We start from the raw sequence: 5,814 nt of genomic DNA, 5'->3' as shown, positions 1-5,814 counted from the left end.
GGCAATTTTAAATTTATTTAGCCAAAAAAAATGTGGTAGCTAAATCTAGCCACCAAAGGGCTAAAACGGCAACACTGACTTCGATATAATTAACTGGTGGAAGGTACACAAATGCGAAATGCTGCTGCTGCATAAACTCAGTCGTAGAGTAATAGCCACTCCTTCAACTAGCGCATCGTCAGAAAGAGTTTTTTCTTCTGCTGGAAATGTTATTTCTGACAAAAGATGCCACCTTTTGTCAAATGACCATACCCTTAATCAGTTGATATTTTTGCATTATAATATGCCGTTAGAAAACCAATAAAATTAACAAAAATTTTCTTTACAAATCGTTTTTCTTTGATACTTTCAATACAGCAGTTATGGAATGCACTTGTTTTTCCAATCAAGCACTTGTTATTTAAATCAAGCTCTTGTTATTTGAATCGAGCACTTGATAGTGTAAATTACTCACTCAATTGACAATGTTTTTTCAATGCTATCGCACGTTATGTTTGGAAATAAACGAGTGCGTGCAGATGTGAAAAGAAAGCGAGTAACTTAAAATGTAATTTGAGTGTATCCATGCAGCTCTCTGGTATATACCCTGCAAGAAAATTAATTAATTTAAAAATAATTTATAAACTACTTATTTTCAATGATAACTAATTGAAATTCTCACTATTTTATCTGCAACGAACGCATTTATTTAACATGGCGATGTCCTAGGAAGCAGTCCATTACCTTTTCCTACATGTACTTTCAACTTATTTAAAATGCATTTGGATTAAACATCTTTAAGGTCAGTCGTTTGAATTCACTTTCATTCTGCACTTCACAGATGCTTTTTCATAATTAAGAAAACCCGAAATTAAAAATTTAAAATTAAATGTTTCGCCTAATGAGATTTGAACGTGGACACTCATGGCCGCAACGAACTGTAGCAAACATCTTTGCACGCTCAGCTACAGCCATACATGTAAATGTGCTTTCAAATGTTCAGTTTGAACTGTGTGCAAGCAACAAGTCGACTGTCCGACTCTGCATTTCAACTACTTTAATATGAATTGCGTTTAAACAACTTCAAAGTCAGTATGTTTCTTTTGAAAACGCTTGCGTTCTGCACTCCACAGATGCTTTTTCATACTTCCAAGACACAAACTGTTTCTTTGAGTAAAAAAAGTATCGAAATTCGAAACAGGTACTGATTGCATTTGTTTTAAAGTAGTCCTTCCATTAGTTGATTTAAAAAAAAATCACTTTCTTCCGTATAATAAAATCCCTGCTGCTATGTTCTTTTTTGTACGTAAGTGAGCGCAATATTAAAAGCAGCAACTCTTATCCATCTACATATGTACATCGCTAGGACGTTCAAAGAATGGTTATCGGCTAACAAAAAATCTAGAGGTGCGTGGAACCTCCCATACGAACCGAATTTTTCATGCACCATATCTCTGGAAATGTTCACGGTAGAGTTCTGGAACTTGGTACGGAGATATATGAAATCCATCGCATACTCTTGGAGAAAAATTGGAGCTATCGGAAAAGGGGGCGTGGTACCTCCCATACAAACCGAATATTCATACTGCATATCTCTGGAAGTATTCATAGTAGAGTACTGGAACTTCGTATTGGACCAATTGGAAAAGGGGGCGTGGCACCTCCCTTTCAAACCGAATCTTTCATACTGCATATCTCTGGAAATATTTATGGTAGAGTACCGGAACCTGGTATAGAGATGTATGAAATCAATCCCATACTCTTGGATAAAAATTGGAGGTATTTGAAAAGGGCGCGTTGCACTTGCCATACAAACCGAATTTTTCATACTGCATATCTCTGGAAATGTTCTTGGTAGAGTACTGAAACTTGGTGTGGAGATATATAAAATCAATCGCACACTCTTGCAGAAAAACTGGAGTTATTGGAAAAAAGGCCTGGCACCTCCTATACAAACCTAATTTTTCATACTGCATATCTCTGGAAATGTTCATGGTAGAGTACTGGAACTTGGTATAGAGATATACATATAAAATCGTTCGCATATTCTTTCAGAACCTTTTGGAAAAGAGGACGTTGTACCTCCCATATAACTTGGACTTGGCGAGCCTAGGATATTGACCAAAAATTTTCACATTTCACACAGATTTTTTTTTAGACCATTGTTAACCATATTTTTGCTATTACCAATCCAAATTCTAAAAAATCAGATTTTCGGCCCGCGCTAATATATATACAAATACTTAACGAATACTTCACGAACGTACGAATTAACAGCAGATGGCGCTCTCACCGCTGTTTTGTGGTCATGTATGTTAGATTCATAGGATTTTTAAAGTCCTGCAGTTCCATTTTTAGGGTAGTGTTTAAACTTTTTTTTTGCCTAAGACAATGCAGAACCTATAACCGAAATTTCAAAAAAATCGGTACAGCCGATCTCGTGCTTTGCGAACAGAAAAAAACGGCTTTCAAAATATATATTAGTATAGATAAATATAAACTTGTAATAAAGGTTAAAAAAGTTCATTATAAGCGTATGAATATAAACTTACTAAAAATTTTCAAAAGAAAGCTTTTTATAAACGTTGTTGTAACCCTTTATTTAAACGAGATTTCATTAATTACTCACACATAGATTGTTTAACATCTACCCGCCTTTATATAACATACATATGTAGTAAAATCCAAATAGTCTCTAACAAATTAGGTATAGAAACTAAAAGAAATGCGAGTTCATCTACAGTGACGAAAATATAAATTGGGAGGGGATATTTTAGCATTCTTTGGCTACTGAAAAAATATGTATTTATAAAAACACATAAATTCACAATAACATACAAACTTTAAGCATAAAAAAGTTAGTTATTATATCTTGTTGCGTCCAGCAGCTTTCAATTACATGCGGTTATTGGCAAATTGGGAAAACGACTTCGATGCAGCTATGTATGTATAAGTAGACAAGAACTCATCATTTAAAGGCTCCAATGTTCCACTGATTGGCGCAGCGGGTCCTGGATGGGATTTAAAGGTATGCTCAATTTGTTCTCCGCGAACTTGACTAAGCAAATTTATAATTTCTTTACACCGTCTTTATTCACTTTTCAAACGGGACATTTCTGTCTTTTAACTATATGGATACTGACTCTTTTATATACGCTATTGATACGAATGACTTTTATTAGGATATTTATAATGATATTGATTTAAAATTTGATACATCTGAATATTTAGAAAATAGCGTCTTTAATGTTCCTTTAAAAAATAAAACATAAAAATGTTTTGGTATGATGAAATATGAAAACAATGGTAAAAGTATGAAAGAATTTTTTGGAGTCAAACTTAAAATGTATTCCATAAGTGTTGAGGGAGACAATGTTGTGAAGAAAGGTAAAGGTGTAAAAAATTCAGCATTAATAAATCTTAATAAAGAATGATTATTTCAAAACAAAATTTTTATACCCGAGCGCTCTTGTGCACAAGGGTATATTAATTTTGTTCACATAACGGTTGTTTTTAACAGCCAAAACGAATCGAGATAGATATAGACAAATGTATACATAAATGCTCAGAATGAATAGAGAAATCGATTAAGCCATGTCTTTCAGTCCGTCCGTCTGTCCGTCCGTCCGTGTACACGATAACTCGAGCAAAAATTGAGATATCTCAACGAAATTTGGTATGTAGGTTTCCGTTAACCACGCCCACTTCCCATATAACGGTAATTTCCAGAAATACGAAAACTGCGCTATTTTAGTAACTACTGAAGATAATTCTCTCAAAATTGATATTTACAATAATTTTAGACGAAAAATAAGAATATTATAAATTTTTGGAAAATGGGCGTAGCTACGCCCACTTATGGTTACATGTGTATATCTTGGTAACCGCTGCACCAATTTCATCCAAACTTGGCACAGTTGTTGGGCCTTGATACAGCATACTAAATGACCGAAAACTTTAAAAATCGGACAATAACCACTCATGTGTATATCTTGGTAACCGATGCACCAATTTCTTCCAAGCTTGGCACAGTTGTTGGCCTTGGTACAGCATACTAAATGGCCGAAAAATTAAAAAATCGGACAATAACCACGCCCACATCCCATAAAACGGTAATTTAGAGAAATACAAAATCTTCGATAACTCAGTAAATATTAAAGCTAATTTATTCAAAATTGATGCTTGCAACAATTCCTTACCAAGAAATACGTTACGGTAAAATTTTGGAAAATGGGCGTGGCACCGCCCACTTATGATCACAATATGTATATCGGTAACCCTTCTATTTTGTGTTATTATTGTGCTTGCCACGTAAAAGAAAAACGTTGAAAATTATTGAAATCGCACTAAAATTACGGCCGCTTTTCATATAACGGTAAATTTCAGAAATGCTTGAAACTGCAATATTTCGAAATTTAAGAACGCTAATTTACTCAAAATTGATACACCCCGGCTTACCATCTAGCGGTAGCTTTCGGAAAGGTGAAAAAACATATATATAATACTTGCGCCGGGTATTTAATGTTCGGCACCACCCGAACTTAGACTTTCTTACTTGTTTATGATGAGACGTATACTTTTAGGGTTAAAGTACATGAGATTTATACAATAGAATTTAATCAAGTTGTTTTAAGCAACATAGAATATTAGATGATAATATTAATACTTTAGGATAGGGCATTATAAAATCAATATCTTAAATTAGTTTAATAAATATAATATGACTATATTCTAAAACAAAAAAAAACTGTCGAAATTCGTGAAAGGAAACGTTTTCCATTTTGTTAATTCTAATTTATAGAAGTAGATTTCATTGATTGAATTTTAATAAATATAGTAGATATAAAAGTATATCTCTTTCGAAATTTCTAAAATCTCTCCTAAATATAAGTATATTTAAAACTTTATTACGTGTATTTGTTGAAAATCGAATCGAGCACCAAATAAATAAAAAAAATTGGTAGCGCGCCTTTATTGAAGAGGCCAGGAAGTTTTAATACCGAAAATATTTTCAGGGGATTTGCCAACTGCTTGAAAAATTGTATTAACTTAAATATGTAAAATAAACGAAATTTTACAATACGGACATTAAACTAAAGATGACTAGGAAGCGTACTTTTGAAGCGAGTTGCCACTTATTTGAAAACTATTTGAAAGATAACCTAAATGTTGTCATATTACCTATATGACAAATGAAAGTATTTGATAATAATAAAAAAAATTAGTAGGGGGTTTATTAGATCAACAGAAGCCAAATCTAAAATTTTTATAATTTTGGTCTATCTGTCTGTATGTTTGTAAGCGCATCACGCAAAAACTAATGTATGGAATTAAATGCAGTTTTCACCGATGTACATATTGCTAGAGCTCTAAATGAAAATATAGAATCCTATTTTTTTTTATACCCGAGCGCATTTGTGCACAAGGGTATTATAACTTTGTTCACATAACGGTTGTTTGTAACAGGCAAAACGAATCGAGATAGATATAGACAAATGTATACATAAATGATCAGGATGAAAAGAGAAATCGATTAAGCGGTGACTGTCTGTCCGTCCGTCCATCCGTCCGTCTTTGCACACGATAACTCGAGTAAAAATTAAGATATTTTAACGAAACTTGGTACGTGTACTTCTTTCGGGCGTAGGACGGATGGTATTGAAAATGGGCAAAATCGGACAATAACCACGCCTACCTCCCATATAACGGTAATTTTCAGAAATACGAAAACTGCGATATTTTAGTAACTACTGAAGATTATTAACTCAAAATTGATATTTACAATAACTTTTAGACGAAAAATAAGAATGTTATAAATTTTTGGAAAATGGGCGT

Source organism: Rhagoletis pomonella, unplaced genomic scaffold (genome assembly GCF_013731165.1).
Source record: "Rhagoletis pomonella isolate Grant_MI unplaced genomic scaffold, Rhpom_1.0 Rhpom_scaffold_00109, whole genome shotgun sequence".
Lineage (NCBI taxonomy): Eukaryota > Metazoa > Arthropoda > Insecta > Diptera > Tephritidae > Rhagoletis > Rhagoletis pomonella.
The sequence above is the reverse complement of the archived record's forward strand: the minus strand, read 5'-3'. Positions refer to the sequence as shown.